A 20,311-nucleotide genomic window follows, 5' to 3' on the forward strand; every position below is an offset into this window, starting at 1 on the left:
CATGAGAACAGCACTCAGGGGATGGTGCTAAACCATTAGAAATCACCCCGTTGATCCAATTGCTTCCTACCAGGCCTCACATCCAGCATTAGGGACTACATTTAGATTTGGACGAGGACACAGATCCAAACTACATCAGATAGATACACTGTATCTAAAATAATAGGTGTTCTACACTTAGCCTTTCTAAAGCATTTTTCATATGTTTTTAACAATGAATATATAGAAAGCATGAAACTGTAAAATGAAATTTGCGAGTCCCTTTTACCATGTTTGTTTTGCCATATTTGTGCCACTTCCCTAGAGAAGCATCCTTAATGAGCTCCTTGTCTCTCAGGACCTCCTTTGAGCCAACTTGGGCTTCCATGGCCCACTCTCACTTTACAGTTATTTCCTGACTCACTCTTCACACTGAATCATGCCTATTGTATGATGCACTATCTCACAGCCTTTGATCCCTGTTTAATGATAGCTAGCAAGTGGAAAACAAAAACAAGTAATGATTGCATACTTGTGTCTTTTCAACATTGTGTTTTTTTAGTAACTACCAGTTTAATCTTTACCAGGTCACATGCAATTGTATCAATACCCAGTAATGATCTCTCAGCACACTAATTTTATTTACATTCTCCACGTGGCATTGATTATTTCCCAACTATTTTACTATTGGTAGTTCCTAACCTCGTATCCTGTATTGGCAATGATATCTTTAAGGTTTTTCATCTAATGATTATTGTGGGGTTTTTTTGTTGTTTGTTTTCGAGACAGAGTCTCCCTCTGTCACCCAGGCTGGAGTGCCAGTAGTGCCATCTTGGCTCACTGCAACCTCTGCCTCCTAGGTTCAAGTGATTTTTCTGCCTCAGCCTTTCAAGTGCCTGGGATTACAAGTGCACCTCAGCATGCCGGGCTAATCTTTATATTTTCTTTAGTAGAGACAGGGTTTCACCATACTGACCAGGTGTCGAACTCCTGACCTCAAGTGTTTCACCCATCTTGTCCTTCCAAAGTGCTAGAATTACAGGCGTGAGCCACTGCTCCCGACCATAATTATTGTTTTGGGGCCTTTTTTTTTTGTTGAGACCGAGTCTGGCTCTGTCGTCCAGGCTGGAATGCAGCGGCACGATCTTGGCTCACTGCAACCTCTGCCTCCTGGGTTCAAGCGGTTTTCCTGCCAGCCTACGGGGTAGCTGGGATTACAGGCGCCGGTTTCCCCATGTTGGCTAGGCTGGTCTTGAACTCCTTGTCACTAGTAGAGGATCGCGACTGCAAGTTGTCCAAGTTCTTGGCATTTTGAAAAAAGAATTGGACAGAACATCCAGCAAGGCAAACAAAGTATGAAGCAACAAACACGAGCAGCAGCTCAAAGGCCTGGATACAGTGTCTTCTTGGGTCCAAATACCCTCTAGAAGTTTCCCATTGGCTACTTCATGCTCACCTCATGTAACCGAAGTAGTAGCCCTCAATCAGTCTGATTGGTTGCAGACAGCAGCCATTCAGAGGCTAGAGTGAAGTTACAAAGTTGCAAACCAAAACTCACCCGCACTCAGTATGATTTGTTGCAGACAGCCAATCTCCCATCTGCCATGCAGAAAGCGTCAAAGGGAGTAGCCTCTGGTCCTTGTATTACTTAGAGTGGAAAGTCAGGATTTTCCTTTCAATTTAGTTGTAGAATGTCGGCATGAAACAGCCTTAGGTTTCCTGCCTCCAGACCCTATTCTCCTGCCTCATCCTGACCTCCAGTGATCGGCTTGCCTCGGCTTCCCAAAGTGCTGGGATTACAGGCGTGAGCCACCACACCTGGCCAGATCTAATGATTATTTTTAATTTCGGTCCAATCGTCATTTCTTTCTCCCTTTAATTATATTCTATATTTATACTCCAGATTAGTGCTCTGGGAATGCCAATCCTATGAAGCCCCAAAGTGTAGATTGTGGAATGATACAGTAATATTAAGATGAAAGGGAATGAACTGGTAAGATTTTTGTTTTCACTTTTTTTTTTCCGACTCAGAGTTTTGTTCTATCACCCAGGTTGGGGTGCAGTGGGCGTGATCATAGCTCACTGTAACCTCAAACTCCCGGAATCAAGCCCTACTCCCTCCCATCTCAACCTCCTAAATAGCTGGGACTATGGATATGTGTCACCACGCCCAATTAATTTTTTATTTTTATTCTTTGTAGAGATGGGACCTCACTGTGTTGCCCAGGCTAGTCTCAGACTCCTGGCCTCAAGTGATCCTCCTGCCTTGGCTTCCTGAAGTGCTGGGATTACAGGCTTGAGCCACCACACCTGGCCTATTACATATTTTTTAGTCAGGTTTATTAAGCCATATTATAAATAGGATAAAATGTATCCATTTTACGTTTATAGTTGGATGAGTTTCTGACAGCTCTATGTGATTATGCAAATATCATTAAAATCAAAATATAAATCATGCTATAAACCTGAAAAATTTATTCGGATCACTTTGCAGTTAATCCCCTCTCCCCAATTAAAGTCTTGTCAATTATTAACCTATCTGTTTCCTGTCCCTATAGTTTTATCTCTTCTCAAGTGTCAAACCAATGGAAACACATAGACTTCTGTGTTTAGTTTCTTTTAGCTGGCATAATGCTTTTAACATTCATCCATTTTGTCAAATATCTCAGCATTCATTCCTTGTCATTGCTGTGTGGTATTCTGTTTAATAGATGTACCACAATTTGTTTATCTATCTCCAGTTAATGGAGTTTGGGAACTCTTCTTGTGTTTGGCAATTATTATATTTTAAAAAAAACTTTCAATGAAAATTAGCATATAACTATTTATATGTACTTATCGTTTTCCTTGGTTAAATACTTGGGTTAGGTTATAAGTGTATTTGTAACTTTGTAAAAAACTTGCAAACTGTTTGTCAAAGTGGCCACATCATTATACATTTCCACCAGCAATATATGAGTATCTAGCTGTTCCACATCATTACCAACAATTAGCATTGTCTGGTTGTTTGTTAGTATAATTTTTCTTTTTTATTTTTTCAGCCTTTCTAGTGTGTAGGTAGAAGTACCTGATTTAAATTTCATTTTCTTAATGACTACTGATGCTAAGTATCTTTTCTTGTCATTTATCATCCATATACATTATGAATTACCTGCTCAAATATTTCTGCTCATTTGTAAGTTGCATTTTTTATGTTCATGTTGTTTAATTTAAAATGTTCTTATGTACTCTAGATTCAGGTCTTTTATTAAATATAGAACACTATTTTGCAAATATTTTCTTTAGTCTGTGTCTTACCTTTTCATTCTCATAGAAGTTTTCTAAGAACAGAAGATTTAATTTTGATGAAGTCACATTTATCTATCTTTTCTTTTATAGTTTATGCTTTTTGTGTACTATCTAAGAAATATTTGCCTAACCCAAGGTTACCCATATTTTTTCTCTGTTCCCTTTTAGAAGTTTTATGATTTTATCTTCTAGTTTTAAGTCTGTGATATAGTTTAAATTCCATTTTATGTGTTTTTGCCAAGTGTTGGTTAACAATAATTTATTGTCTATTTCAAAAGAGCTAGAAAAGATTTGGAATGTTTCTAACACAAAGAAATGATAAATTTTAGGTGATAGATATCTTAATTACCCTGATTTGATCATTACACATTGTATACTGTATCAAAATATGATATGTACCTCATAAATACATATAATTATTATGTATCAATCTAAAAAATATTTTAACTGCCTTTAATTTGACTGGGCTTGGGTGTTGGATTTAACAGAAAACTTCATACAATACCTTAATCCCAAAAAATGCCCTCAGTGATATAAATTATGAGACTACTCAATTAGAGAGTTATAGAAAGCATGTGGGAATTATGTGGGCTTATAATTAAATGTAAAAAAAATAGAACCAGTTTTTATGTAAAGTTTAAGGCAGAATACAAATCTGACCCATTTATAATCAATCAAAGAAAATTTTGTTTAGGCAATGCTAACTTTCAACAAAGTAGCAGTTTTCTAAATTTATTCCAGCATGATTACTGAAAAGATAACCTTTTTATTATGGAATGTCTGTTTTACGTTTACATAGCTTCAAGATACCATTTCATATACTGGCAAATCCCTAAAATGTTTTTTAAAAAGGAAAGCTTTGTTGATTCTATAAGCAAATTTTACCACTAAGTAGAAATATCTTTAACATTTTGGTTAGCATAGCTTTTGATTAAGACATTTTTGAACTTTTATGCTGTATTTCCGGCAGTGATAACGCATGAAACAAAGAAAAAGTGCCAAAAGATATGTTATGCAAACATGGTCACATTATTTTAAATAATAGAGTTATGAGAATGGTAGTTTTATTTTATATGCTTAAGAATGTTTTATGTAATCATAATCACATTGTTTCTAAGCTATATACCATGGTGATGATGCCAATGGGATCAAATAATCACATTTTCCACCTATATTCAAATATCCAAGTAATTATTTCAAAATAACATATTTTAATTATAGAGTAAGATTGCAGAGTAACAGGCATATTGAGCTATTGATAGACAAGAGAAGAGGTTTTAATTAGCCATATCAAGATTAAAAATCCAAACCAGATATATTAGAGTAGTAATTCCTTGTAACATAAATGATCAGAAGTGGGATACCACCAATTTTAGTGTTTGACACTCATCAATTTGTTTAACTGGGGAAACTCTGAAAGTAAAAATTTTAAAATTCACATATCAGTACTAAAAGTTCTTTTGCCTGAGAAAATATATTGTGGCATAACATTATAGAATGATTTGATATTTGCCTATATTCCAGACTCCACTAAATTACATGTATATTTAGTATATGTTATCTGGACTCTAATATAAAATAATGTTCTTTTTATCAAGAATCCTATTCATTTTATACGACAGTATTTTTTTCCTGTAAGTTAGTATCCCATATTGGATTTTGATTAGTTTAATGACATCAGTAGTTTCATTTTAAATCCTTTTTAATCTACTGTAGAAATCACATAGATCTATAGGATACAAAATGTTGTCTGGTTGTTTGAAGGACCATACAATAGTCTGTTAACTAAAAAGTATCATTTTCTCTTCCCTTATGAGGAATTACATTACTAGCTCATCAAAGTATAATGAACTTACATTAACATGGATGCAGCTGCTGTCAGAGAACATCCTTAGTCTTGGAGGAGAATTATACCTTTAGAAATAAATGTTTGAGAATGATTAGAGCATGAAATAGACACATAAAACATACAATTTGTCCAGTTCTAAAGGTCTAACTTTCATTTTACGATATATATTTTATAATGTTAATGTCACAGAATGTGGATTCTAGCTGTATTGCCATTAGAGTTCTATATTACTCACTTTCTTGAATGTTTAGGTAGAGTGAATAATACCTGATTATTTGAATTTACCATCCTATAATGTTTAACAGTAATGCCATCAGGAGTTATTGAGCTGTGAAAGGTTATTTTCTCCTCTACCTAATGATTCCAGGCTGTTTTCCAGCACATCATGACTTTGACTATTCTTCTCTTTCTTTCTTTCACTTGTCAGAATAACTATATTGATGAGTCTTAATTATTTCTATCATTGCTTCTAATATTCTGTCTTTTGCAATTCTACTAAAGACTTAAGGTACAGAAGAAAACAGAAACAAATCTTTTATAAACCTAAAATTTCTGACAGTTTAGTCATCAATTGCTATATTATTCACTCACAAAACAAAATCCATGAGCTTTTGTAACAAATGTGCCATTCTAGATGCTGGATAAATAGACTTTACTATTGTTGTTCACTTCCCATTTTGCATTCATGTTCTAGATGCTTGAAGCTGTCAGAAATCTGTTCACCAAAAAATTACTCAGTATTTGGTTTCATCAACCTGTACATTGCTTCAGAAGGTAAAATGATAGGAAACTGAATTGCATCACAGGAATTTAAATAGTTATTTGAAAATATTTCTCTTCTGTGTTTAATATCCACTTTGCTTAGTGTCACAGTGTGTTGATTTTAACCAAACACAGTAGCATACAAAGTGGATTTTCAAGTTGAGACTTGAAAGACTCTGCAGGATCAAAGATAATACAACGTGGGTGGATAAAATAGTAGAAGTGAAGAGCATCATAATGAAAATAACATTACTTTCACATTTTTCAACCCTGTAGCCTTTTATAAAAAAGTTAAATGATCTAAAAAATATATATAAAACCCCTTCCAGGCATATAAATAACTACACAGGGAACATCAAATGTGTAAGACAAAACAAAACAGAATAAAAAACTGAAAACTTTTTTTTCCTTTTCTTTAAGATTTTAGAGTGTACTTTAAGAAGGGCGCAATAGCTCTACTCTATTTTATTAATTTTGGGTGCAGCGCACCAGCATGGCACATGTATACATATGTAACTTACCTGCACATTGCGCACATGTACCATAAAACCTAAAGTATAATAATAATAATAATAATAATAAAAGAAAAAAAAATAAAAAAAAAATAAAAAAAAATAAAAAAAAAAAAATAAAAATAAAAAAAAGAATATGCTGCTTAAGACCCCCACCCCTACTGAGATATATGAGGTTTTGGGATTTGAAATAATTTCATAGTTCTATCCTCAGTGCCTAGAAAATGACCAGCATATTGTAGGCCCTTAATGAGTATAGTTTTTATTAAGTGAATTAATGAATAAGCTATCAGATGATAAAGTAATTGTCTTTCACGGTAGCCCACATATAATTCTAATGGGCTATAATTCTCAAACAAGTTTTGTAGTCATCTTAAGTTGAATCAAGACCAACTTCTTAAATTGCCCTTTAAATATTCATAGAATTCTTCTTTTAGTAGGCATGTGCTCTTGGGCAAGTTAAGTGCTTCATTTCCCTCTTCTGTGGAAAACCTTGTCCATAGGAGTACCTACCTTATTCTGAGGAAAGAAAAAATAATAATTCACGTAAAACATCTTGAAGAGTGCTTGACTCATAATAAATCCATATAGTTTATATAAATATAAATTATCATGCTGTATTATTTCACCACATACATAAATTAAACCTATTGAACTTAAGTAATTTATACCCTAGTTCTAAATGAGGTTATTATGTCCACGAGCATTAAAAAAACTATTTTTATCTATATATTTCTGATTATTTACTAGTAAGGAAGTCATGTTATCTAGAAATAATGATCAGTACTGATGACTTACAGTTTAAACTGTAGTAATCCAGAATTACTTTGAAAATTGTCAATATTTGCTCAAGGCTAGAAAATAATTACTCATCAGCAAAATATTTTTGAACACTCAGAGACATCCCATAAATGCATACAGGTTTTATTTCACACCAAATCTATTCCCAAGAGGAAGACTGGGGCAGGTATACACTGCTTACTAAGCTGTAAGACGTGGTGTGCAGTTGCATCTGCCTGCAGGAAGGGAAGCTTATTTGTAATTCACACAAAAGTGCAAAGTTGACCAGCAGCAGCCATGTGAACCCACAACCTTATTTTCCTCCAGTGCCTCAATGACGTGCTTTGAGCAAATCATTTTAGAAACTATTTATTTAAAGTTAAATTCATTAAAAAGCCATTTGTTAATGCTGTTGAAGGCTTCATACAACCATGTTCTAGTCATTGTGCCATTTGTTGAAGATACACACATAAATAGAATGAAGTTCCTGTGTCTGTCCCATACACATTCTCATGGCCTAATGGAATTGAGGGAGACCCAAGCATATCATCACAATATTAATTATACATATGTCACAATATTAATTAGAATTCAGAAGAATAGAGGCCGACCCGACCCAGAATAGAAATATCCATCTAAGCCTGGGATAGAGGAGGATTTCAGAAGCTTGTACATAAATAGAAGTGGCAAACTTAATTCATAACCTGACTCCCAAATTTGCAATTATTAACCTCTAAGTTTTCAGACACTCAAGACAAAACAAAAAAAAAAGCACATTTAAAACAACATACAACTATAAGTTCATCTATAGTTAATGTGATAACTTCAGTACTCTACAGACAGAATCCTAGGAAACTTCAATTCTCTGGGACAAACAGAGAAGGCAAAATCTTGGAAGAGATAAACAGAAGGACTAACCAGAAAGTTGTGAAGGAAACCAAGAGAGAGATGCATTGAAAACCCAGGGGAGTAGAAAGTATCAACAGAGGCTGAGTGCCAAGAAGTACAATAAATTAAAGGCAAAAATAAATAAATAAATACATAAATACATAAATAAAATTGGGTTTCATTGTTGGGAGGTCATTAGAAAGAGTTCTACTTAGTTGTATAATTTTGGTTTTGGCATGTTTGTCTTTACTTAGTTCATGCTAATAAATATCAGATTAAAAAATATCTTTTTAAGCTCAGACTAAAAAAAAATCAACTTTTTTAGTTTGAATAGCAAGAGGTTACAGGCAGAATAAAGAGATTGAAGAGATAATGGAGGGAAAACTGATAAAGCAAAAGGAATCAAGATGAAAATTTGCAAAGATAGAAGAAGAATGAAGTTCAAAATACAAATGCCTGGGTTGGCTTTGGACAAAAGAAGCGCTACTTCATTTGAAGTTGGGCAGAAACAGGTAAAACAAAACAAAATATATATTTCCTTAGGGCAAACCTGCCTCCCATTTTATTCAAACTCACCCCTCTGCTCACTGAGATAAATTCACAACTGATTGCATCATTTGGAGTGGCTAATCTGAAACTCAAAAGAATGCAACCATTTGTCTCTTATCTAGCTATGATCTGGAAGTACCATCCCTGATTCCAGTCGTCCTGCCTTCACCTCGAGTTGTCCCGCCTTTCTAGACTGAACCAATGTACATCTTAAACATATTGATTGATGTCTCATGTCTCCCTAAAATGTATAAAACCAAGCTGTGACCCTACCACCTTCGACACATGCCATCAGAACCTCCTGAGGCTGTGTCCCAGGTGCGCATCCTCAACTTTGGCAGAATAAACTTTCTAAATTAACTGAGACCTTTCTCAGATTTTCGGGGTTCACACATGTATAATAAAAGCTTTAATGCAAATTGGCTATTTCAGCTTGATCTGTCTTGTGCTTCTTCCCTCTCCTATAGGAACAGAATATTCCAGACAAGAGCTGTTCCTTTAACCTGGATCACAGAATGGAATTTCAAGTGAAGCAGACCTTTAGTCAACCCATAGACCTACAGTGGAGCCACAGACAAATTTCAGGCTTCATACATGAGAAATAAATTGATGTTTATTTGTGTAAACCATTTTGATTTAGTGGGCTGTTTCTTACCTCAGAAAAAGCTGACTAATACAATTTCTTATGATGATCATGTGTTATAATGGATACATTGTTATTATATACATAAATGAATGATTATTTTCCCTTTCCCAAACAATTAGAAAAGTTTGGTTTTTAATGAGTGACAAAATATTGTCCTTCGTTAACATAGTTGAGAGGAAATAATTTTCTTAAGTCAATATTGATTCCTAAATTTTTAACATCCTCAGTGTTCATGTATATTACAAAAAATAGTATGTCTTCAGAGAATTCTCAAAGATTTTCAAATAAAATTACTGCTGTATTTGAAATGTATTATAACCTGAAATGGAATCTATATAATGATGCAATTTTAATATAATATATTCTAGTCATTTATCTATGTAACAAATTAAGAAATTTGTAATTTGAAAGTATACTCAAAGGCTAATTCTAATAGCACTCAATCACTTTTCTGTACAGATCATAACTCTAATGTGAAATAAAAATTCAGAAAGTCTATTTTCCAGGAATTCCAGAGAATCCCAAAGTAAATGCCAATGATATTTGTGTTAGCTTTACAAATGCTAGATAATTTAAGGATAAAATAAACCTAAGAGAAGAACAAATATACTAAAGCATTTCAAATCAGAGTATTCAATTGGAAAGAGCAAAAACCTGTTAATAGAATATTTTCCAAAAGAAGTATCACCTAATTTTGCTTATATTACATCAAAATTATATATAATACCCTGAATACATGCCTAAATACATTAATGCCATTATTTCATGAAATAATACCAAAGCCTTTTGAAGACATATATGACCCTTTCTAAAGTTAAATTGTTAGATTAAGTTCTGAGAAAAAATGTTTCATTTTTCTATGAAGATATCAAGTTTTTAAGATGCACCCATCAACTAATAAGCATTTATTGAGGGCTTCCTTTTGTTCATTACTACATAGATCGGTGAGATGCCAAAATTGTGGTAGACAGCCTTAAGATGATTTCTGATTTCTGACATTCATGTTCTTGTAACATCACTTTCTGTTGAGTGTGAGTTTGACCTAGTGACTTGCTTCTAACAAATAACTCAGTGCAAAAGCCACGGGAGTCACTTCTAAGATTAAATTTTAAAAAGACTCTGTCGTCTATCTTGGGCACTTTCTCTTGCTCATATTCTCTGACAGCCCTCTCTCTGAGTTAAGCCAGCCGCCATGTTGTGAGTTGCCCTATGGAAAGAACCCCTTGCCAAGGAACTGATGTCTATGACCAATCATTGAAGATCCACCTTGAGGCCTTACAACAGCTTCATGCATTTGGCTTCAAAGCCTGCCACAACTGAGCCTGGAGATGACCAATAACTCAGCTTCAGCCAACACTCTGAGCTATAAGAGAACTCGTTCTGAGCTACAGTACTCTAGCTAAGCCAAACCCAGATACTTAATAGACATAGACTGTGAGATATATATTTGATATTTTAAGCCACTAAGTTTAGGGGTAATTTTTTATTCAACAGTGGAAAGCTAATACACACAGCATGGTTCATCTTCACAAGATCTTAATAATAAATTATGATTTTAATTGAATATTACACAAAAGTCCAACAATTAATGATCCAAAATGAGCAGCTGAATAGCCAATTCTTAACAACCAGAATCTTTACTAGATTATTTATTTGTTCCTAAAGTTGGAGAAAATGATTTTATGTGTTATTTTAAACTTTGATCTTTGTGCACATTATGCCATTAATGGTAATACTTGCTTTCTATTAACCACTAAGGTGTGCTGCCATATTAGTAGAGTTCCTTTTAGAACTAGTTTGGAAGATGATCAAGTCCTCTGTGATTTCATAGTGTCTGACCCATTGAGATCCACAGATTTAAGATTAATTTAAATTTCTCTTTTTAGTTAACATCTGCTATGTTACTACTGTGGATCTAGCTCTTCTTGTTGTAAAATATGAATTGAATTTTCTTGAGGAACTAGAACTAGAAGTGGGACCTGATTAGTCAATTAGTCAAGCTTCATAATCCTCCTTCCTGGCTACAGTGATTAGTTCACTCAATTTCGGCCCATATTAACCATGTCAAATACCCACTTCAATGATAAGGGAGAGAATAAACTTTTTCTTCTCTATCTCTCTGTAAAATTTTTTTCTGTAGTCTTGAATCTAAAAGTATGTAGGCTGGAGCTATGGACTTTAATTAATAGTACTGTACCAATATTGACTCATTGACTGTAACAAAGATATCGCACTAAGGAAAGATGTTAAAAATAGGAAAAACAGGCATTTGGGAAGAGCATATGGAACTTTCTGCTCCATTATTTTACCTACAAAACAAAAACTGTCCTTAAAAAATAATGTCTATTCGTTTATTACTTTCACTACATAAAAACTGGGAATTGAGTCAATACATGGAACAGAGTAAAACTGAGAACAGGTAGGAGAGGAATCAGGCTGTGGTGCTCTTTTAGTTCTGGAAGCCAACCCCAGACCCTGGACTTCTCAACGAAGCAAGCCAACAGACCAACAGACTCCCACTCTGTTTAAGATATTGTATTTGCTTATTTATCTATTTATAATACATTTCATTTGCTCAGTTCATCCAATCAGGTACTCATTTATTCAAGAAGTTTATATTTGGTGCTTATTCTGTGGAAGCAGTTCTCCCAATTTCCAGAGGAACTGAAGATGTATAGGACTAAGTAACTCATACTCAAAGGACTTAAGATCTAGTAAGAGAAGATAGCCCACAAATACTTCTGGTATCTGGAAGTATGCAATAATAGTATTTAATTTCTTTCTTCTTTGTTCTAATGTTTTTAGTTTGGGCTATAATCCTTGTCTGTTGGTAAACTCTGCTGCAGACTACCGTCCCCCTCAATTAACCCTCCTGTTCCACTGACTCTCTTATTTTATTACCTACCACTGTGCCCCTGGCTTACTATACTCCAGCTCTTTCTGGGATGTGCCCATCATACCACAGCCTCAAGGTCTTTGCACCTGATTTTTCCTCAGTCTGGAGTAATCTCACCTCAGATATCCACAGGGATTACTCCTTCATGTCCTCCAGTTTATTTTCCATGAAATGTCATATTTTAATGTGGCATTACAAATCCTGTTTCAAAACTGAATATCCTTTCATACACACAACCTGTTCTCTTTTCTCTGGTGTTCATACCATTGCACATGGTGCCATTTGACTATATTAAGTAGCTTGTATTTCCTCTCCATCATGATCTTCTTTTATGTCAGTCTTCCCCCATCAGAAAATAAGCTCCAGGAAAGCAGGGATTTGAAAGAGACTGGCACAGATGCTTCCACTTTTGAGAATGCAAGTGACTATGATAGAGAAGCAACTAACATAAACAGAGTTGGGAGAAACTTTCTGCAGAAACCTGAGCTAGATTTAAAGGAATGAACCTCAGAGCATCAATCAAACAGACAGAATGTAACAACAACAGCACTGGTCTGTCACCAGGGCTTAATGTTTGTATCGGGCGTTCCACTGACCACCATTTTCACTGGTCTCCTCTTCCCAAATATATTAAATCAGAAATAAAAATGTATCAAGCCTTATTATCTCATAAGATCCAGTCAGAGAAGAAGGCAGTCTTGTTTTCTTTAGCTTAACTGTTGTACCTCTTATAGAAATATGAATTCATTTAAACCTGAAGTACAATTAACTTTTGAACAACAGGAGTTTGCACTTCATGGGTCCACTTATACTCTGGTTTTCTTCCATTCCTGCCACATCTGAGACAGCAAGACCAACCTCTTTTCTTCCTCCTCCTCTTCAGGCTACTCGATGAAGAATTTTATGATGATCCACTTCTGCTTAATGAAGAGTAAATATATTTTTCTCTTTCTTATGATTTTCTCAGTAACATTCTCTATTCTCTAGCTTACTTTACTGTATGAATACAGTATGTGATATAAATAAGATACAAAATATGTGCTGACAGTTTATGTCATTGGTAAGGCTTCTGGTCAACAGTAGGCTATTAGTGGTTAAGTTTTTGGAGAAGCAAAAATTATATATGAATTTTAAACTATGCAGGTGTCAGCAGTCCTAACCTCTGTGTTGTTCAAGAGTAAACTATTTATTTCAACCAGACTTTAATTCTTGGCTTTTCGATATGAAATAAAAGTTGTGCATTAATGCAGAGAAAATGTTAAGAAAGACGGTATATTTAATCTTAAAATAAGAGTCATATTTCTTTGTCGTAAACTAGGAGAGTTACTAGTTTTTCATTTCAATTATTTTTGCAATTTACAGTCTTAAAATGACATTAACTAAATATACAAGTCATTATTAACTTTTTCTTACCACACAATATTTTTGAATGACAAGAGGTTTATTTGTGAAGAAAATGTAATCAAAATATGTATTATAGGTAGGCTATACTAAACTATTTTTGTTTGCAAGTTTTATAATTTCTGTAGGACTTTAGAAAAAACAGTCACATTTTCTAGTAAAATAACAAGTAAATTTTTAATAAATGACATTTAGTGATATAAATTATCATAGCATCAGTGATAGCCTGAAATATCAATGTTTTTCTTTTTAAGTAGATTTAATTTATAATAGACTACATTTGTTGGACTTTATTTTTTTGAAGAAGTTTAGGTTTATAGAAAAATTGGGCCAGGCACATTGGCTCATGCCTATAATCCCAGCACTTTGGGGGGCCAAGGAGGGTGGATCACTTGAGGTCAAGAGTTCAAGAACAGCCTGGCCAACATGGTGACACCTTGTCTCTACTAAAAATACAAATATTAGCCGGGCATGGTGGCACCCACCTGTAATCCCAGCTACTTGGGAGGCCTGAGGTGACAGAATTGCTTGAACTCAGGAGGCAGAGGTTGCAGTGAGCCAAGGTCACGCCATTGCATGTCTCTCTCTCTTGGCCAGATCAGCCTGGCCAAGAGAGAGAGACTCGTCTCAAAAAAAAAAAAAAAAAAAAAATTAGCAGAAAATATAAGAGTGTTTATGCATTTACCCTCTCTCTATACAGTTTTTTCTATAATTGTCATGTTATAATTGATAAGGAAATGTTGATATATTATTATTAACTAAAGGCCATAGCGTATATTAGGGTTCATTCTTTGTGTCACTCTTATATAGTCAACCTGACTTTGTGGTTGGACAAATGTGTAATGACTTGTATCTACTATTACAGTATCAAATGTTCCCTGCTTATAATCTTACAAGAAAAACAAACAAAAAAAACTAAAGTAACTGTATGTCCTGTCAAAATTTTATTGTGCATTTAACACATATTTACTTTAACTAACACTTTTTTCCCTACTGTCTTTAGAAAAGCCAACCAGATATGACATGTATAGAAAAGTGTATGTATGTTTGTGGGGTGATATTGCTCCCTGAACAACTGGACAATTAAAGAACCAAATGAAATATAAGCAACATTTATTAATTGTTCATAAAGATGACTAAAATATTAATTACCAATTAAACTATTATGGAGGTTCACTAAACCAGATGAGCTAGAGAACCTTTATCTGGAAAATACAATTTAAGTTTAAAATATATACTTTTATATGAAAAGAGTCATGGCAAATTGATTAGGTCACTTGTTAAAACAATGGTTAACAATCTTTATTGTGTATTAAAAATCACTTTGAGTATTTATCAAATTTAAATTTTGTGTTTGAGTCTCTGGGAATCTGACTGAGTAGCACTGGTGTGGCAACATCCAGATACTTGCTGTTTTTAACAGAAAAAAAAACCAGAATGATTTGGATAGAACTAGTAGTGCATAGACCAGACTGTGAGAAGCAACCTTGAAAATGGAGCCAAGTTTGAACTCTCAGACAACCCTGTGTAGTTACCTTTAGCACATAAGCATTTATATTTGTGTTCACTGTTAAAGCAGACAGATAGATGCACCTCAGCAAATGACTTGGCCCACACATTCACTGTGCATATGAATTCTAAATCATTTTACTGATGGCTTTTTAACCTATCTCCAGTAAAGTAAAGCTTCTTTTTGAAGGGTGTTCCAGGATGTAATTGCCATTATATTCAAGAAGTTGTTATGCTCTATTGTGTTTGCTCCAATTGGTCAAGGTGTGCCTATTCAATCTTGTTTATGACTCTTTGATGACTAATAACTGACTTCCATTCTCCATATGAAAACAGTAATGGAGCCAATTCAAATAATTATATTTTCTTCAGATTAACTGCCTCCCACCACTTTAACCTTCCTTCATAGTGTCTCCTCCACACCCTGACTCATTTTTATTATTCACCAGATTCTTTTTTTCTTCCTAGAACTATTGAAAACTGACACAATACTCTGTTGATGACTAACGTAAAACATAGTGGAACAATTTCAAGACTCTGTAAGGGTAGCTTTCACACTACTACTAATAATGTTATTTGAGTAAAGTTGTGAGGCTTACATAATGCTTCCAAATGCATCATTCTACTTATTAGACAACCCTGTGAAGTGGACTCAAATACTCTCATTTTATAGATAAGAACAATTTGGATCTAGAAATAGTAAGGAACTTAAATCCAATTTACACAACAAATATGTTTTCTTGTTTCCCTGTTCTTGTTACTACCCCTCTGTATTTCATCTTAATATAGAATGGCCAGGAGATAAGTGAAGCTGTAGAACTGATTGGGTGATTCCAGAAATTGGAGCTGTAGAGTCCCATAGTAACTTATCAATTGTCCTACAGTGCAGTCCTACAGCTCTGTTATGATAATCCTCCAGATGAAGCTGTGTTCAAGACTGGACTAGATCTTGTGCTATAAAGCCACACGGGAACCATCTCCAATTCCCAGCCTTGCTGCAGCTTTATATTCTTGCTGATAGCCTCTTTGAATCCACCAGGTAAGAGCAGAGAAATTTAAAATTGTGTCTGTTATGAGTCTAATTACATTCTAGATTTATATTTTTCTTCTCTGAGCTGCTATTTTCATTTTGTGTATATATAATCATCTAACCATCACAACAATCAAGACATAGAGTATTTCCATCTCCCTCTCAAAAATTCTTTCATGTTCCTTTGTCATCAATCTTCTGCTGCCATCTCTGCCCCTGGAAACTACTGATTTGATTTCAGTCACCATAGGTTTACCTTTCCCGGATATGACATAAAGAATGAAGTCTGTTGAATCTGACTTCATTCACTTAGCATAATTCTATGTAGATTTATCTGTGTTTTTGTGTATAGTAGTAGTTTGCTATTCTTTATTACTGAGAAGTATATCCATATATATCACAATTTGTTTATTCCTCATTTGGTGAACAATGGGTTATTTCCAATTTTCAGATATTGTGAAGAAATATCTAAAAAATCATTCACATACAGTCATTTTTATGGCTATACATATTCTTTCCATTTAAAAAAAAATAGCTGGGAGTGGGATTGCGGGACTATCTGATATATATGTAGGTTTAACTTTATAAAAAACTGCCAAGCTGTTTTCCAAAATATCTGTACCACCTTGCATTTCTACCAGCAATGTTGAGAGTTCCAGTTACTTTTTATCTTCAACAGCAGTTGTATTTGTTTTAGTTTTAGCCATTATAGTACATATATAGTAGTATCTCACTTTGGAATTTATATGTATTTATCTAATGATTAGTTATGTTGAGGATGTTCTCATGAGCTTACATGACATTAGTATCTCATCTGTGGTGAAGTGAATTTTCAAATATTTTGTCCATTTTTTTTAAGTTGGAATTTTTTCTGAGTACAGAGAGTTAAGAGTTTTAATGTATACTAAATACAAGTCTTCTATCAAATACATTTTGTAAAGATTTATTTCAGTGTTTGGCTTAACTCTTTGTTTTCTTAACAGTATCTTTCAAGGCAAGGTAGGTTTTTTTGTAGTTTTGTGAAGTATATAAATTTTCCTGTGGTTCATGACTTTTGTGTTCTAAGAAATTGTTGCTTAGCCAGTGTCACTAGGAATTTATTTTATGTTTTCTCCTAGAAGTTTTATTGCATTAGATTTTAGGTATATGTTCCATTTCAAGTTGTCTTTATTTGTTTGCTTATTTGGTGTATAAATAACCAATTGTTCCAGCATCATTTTTGGAAAAGACTTTTCTTTTTTCATTGAATCATCTTGGCATCTTTTTTGAAGACTCAATTGACCACTTTGTGTGTCAATTGATTTCTAGGTGCTCTATTCAGTTCCATTGATCTGCATGTATGTTCTCATACCAGTGCCACACTGTTTTCATTGTGATCACGTCACAGTATATAATCAAATCAGGTAGTGTGGGTTTTCTCATGTTCTTCTTCTTCTTCTTCAAAATTATTTGACTATTCTAGTTTCTTTGCTTTTCTAGATTCAGCATATCAATTTCTACAAAAATCTAAGATATTTATTGGTATTTGGAGATCAACTTGAATGAAATTGATGCCTTAACAATATTAATTTTTCTAATGCATGAACATATTACATCACTCAATTTATTTAGTTGCTATTTACTTTCTCATCAATATTTTACAGTTTTGAGCATAAAAGTGTTACAAATATTTTGCTAACTTATCACTAAATAATTCAGTTTTAAATGCTATTATAAATCTGATTCACTTAACTTTTGGAAGTCACCAGGCCTCTAGCCAATAGGACATTTAATCTGAGTACTGTGGTGGTTTCTGGCCTAGCTTGAGCAAAGCAAAGCACCTGGAGATCATAGTTAGTTCAGAACATTAGGAGGAAGATCTTTACAACTTATTTGCTCAGTTGTCTAATCCACAATGTCCACTGACTCCATAATTTAGTTCAGCAAGAATGGTGACATTCTGACAACTTGGAACCATTATTACTGATGATAAAAAGGAAGCCTTATATATCTTCATTAAAATTTGTTGGCTATCTTACACATACTGGGAAGAAGTGGCTGGAACAGAGAAGAGATATCACTATTGTCCTGTAGACCTTCTTTACTGGGTACAACGTGGAGTCCTAGTTTTTAAAGGCCTTGAAGGTGATTCTGACCTTCAATCAGAGTTGAGAACTACAGACCCTCTGCTAAATCCTCATTACTGTCTTCATCTTGCCAATCTTGTAATGTATTCACTTATTTATTTTTATTCAAAGAAAAACAAAATTATATAAACAAACATATGTTAATGCAACATTATGTGAAAATATGCTCATAGTTCTTTGGATTCTAAATACAGTCAATCCAGCATGAATATTCATAGTACAGTTAACTGAGCTGCATATTCTTGTTTGCACTGAAAATTGATGGGGATAAATGAAACTGCCTTGCATACAAATTCTTTTGACTACTTGCTGTCAACATCTTATTGCTTTACAGCCCTATTTAGCTCCATTTATATTGCCTTTTGCATATGAGTGAAAATCAACCAAAATGATGTAAATACATGTGAGGGATATAATCCATTATTCCATGCTACAAGTGAGGATGAAAAAAGAGCTCAGAAATCCCAGAGAAAAAAAGCATCAGTGGACATGAATACATTGCACTGGGGGTTGGGGTACTCTTATGTAGAAAATAAATGTCATTTTGCCAAAACTAAGGTAGTCAAAATGATTTCATTCTGATATACAATAAAGATGAAGACCAAGTTGACCAAAGACTAGCCAAAAGACCCTCTTTGCCACTAACTTGATTTTAAAAATCAGCCAGAACTATTTAAGTCTTGATCTTTTATATTAAATATCCAGGTAGTTGAAATCCAACTTAGCGGTCTATTTTTTAATTCAAGTACTTCAGCTCCAGGTTTATTTTTATGAGTCAGAGAAACAAAAAATTGATTTTAAAAAGTCATCATTCAATAATCTTCTTCTAAATTATTTCCTTTCTATAATTTGCTATATTGAATTTGTTGAAATTGATTTAAATTATTTTTATAAGAGGAGCTTTCAAAAATAGGTTACAGTTCACTTGGCATTTCATATTTATATGTTGAGTTTCTATTTATTGCGTATCTTTGATGACCTTCTGGCAACCATGTTATGTCCTACCCCAGATGAATTAATGTGCATTATAACTATGGAAACATAGTCCAGGTTAACAACAACAACAAAAATCTGCCGCCACCTAATCAACTGAACAAATGTTTTAAAATGTCCTCAAAATCACAGAATTAGTACTTAACTGGACAAAGTAATATGAATGAAAGACAGTCTGTATAGCTATTGAAAGTAAGAATTATATTACATGGCTTCATATCACACCCACACACACAGAATTTCAGTATATCACATTTTCCATTCAAAATGATTGTTAGGTATCTTTCTAAATGGGTTGAAGGATGATTCCAATTAAAATTTTCTAAAATAAATTAGAACTTTAAGTAAATTTATTAGACTTTGGAACTTATCATAATGGGTTGGCTCAAGCTTAAGACTAAAATAAGAATCTAGCCTTTCAGTTATAATCTTTGAATTTCCATTTTATTTAGATGTGATCAAATTCATTCAAAAAGCAAATTTTAAAATGGTTTGATTTTTCTAATATCTGCCATCTTAAAAACTACTATTTTTTGTTTAAGGGAAACAGATTTCAGATTCTTTTTTAAATAGCGTATCTTAAAATGAAAAGGCAAAACCGAAACAACAACAAAAACAAAGACTTACTACAGATGTTCTTCGATTTATGACAGGTTTATGTCCCAATAAACCTATCGTAATTTGAAAATATTGTAAATTAAAAGTATGTTTTGCTTAGAATATTTTGTACTTATGGTGAGTGTTTCCAGATGTAAACCCATCATAAATTGAAGCGCTTACTAAACGCCTGTCAATTTAGCACCATTGTAAAGTCCCAAAATCGTTAAGTCAAATCATTGTAAGTTGGGGATTTTTTGTATTAGATATGTGATATCGTAATTTAGATAAGGTTTAACCCACATGTGAAATCCTAAAGATGACGGGTGATTTCTAGACTATTTTTTCCTTAGAGACTTCATAATCTGGAACTATGTTAAGGCCTAACTTTCACACCATTGACACAAACATGTTAATCATTTAAAAAGAAAGAAAATCAGCTACAAAAAAAAAAAAAAAAAAAACCACTGTAAGAGCAAGAAAAAAATTTTCCCCCTTTGCTGAAA

This window comes from Pongo abelii, chromosome 10 (assembly GCF_028885655.2).
Source record: "Pongo abelii isolate AG06213 chromosome 10, NHGRI_mPonAbe1-v2.0_pri, whole genome shotgun sequence".
Lineage (NCBI taxonomy): Eukaryota > Metazoa > Chordata > Mammalia > Primates > Hominidae > Pongo > Pongo abelii.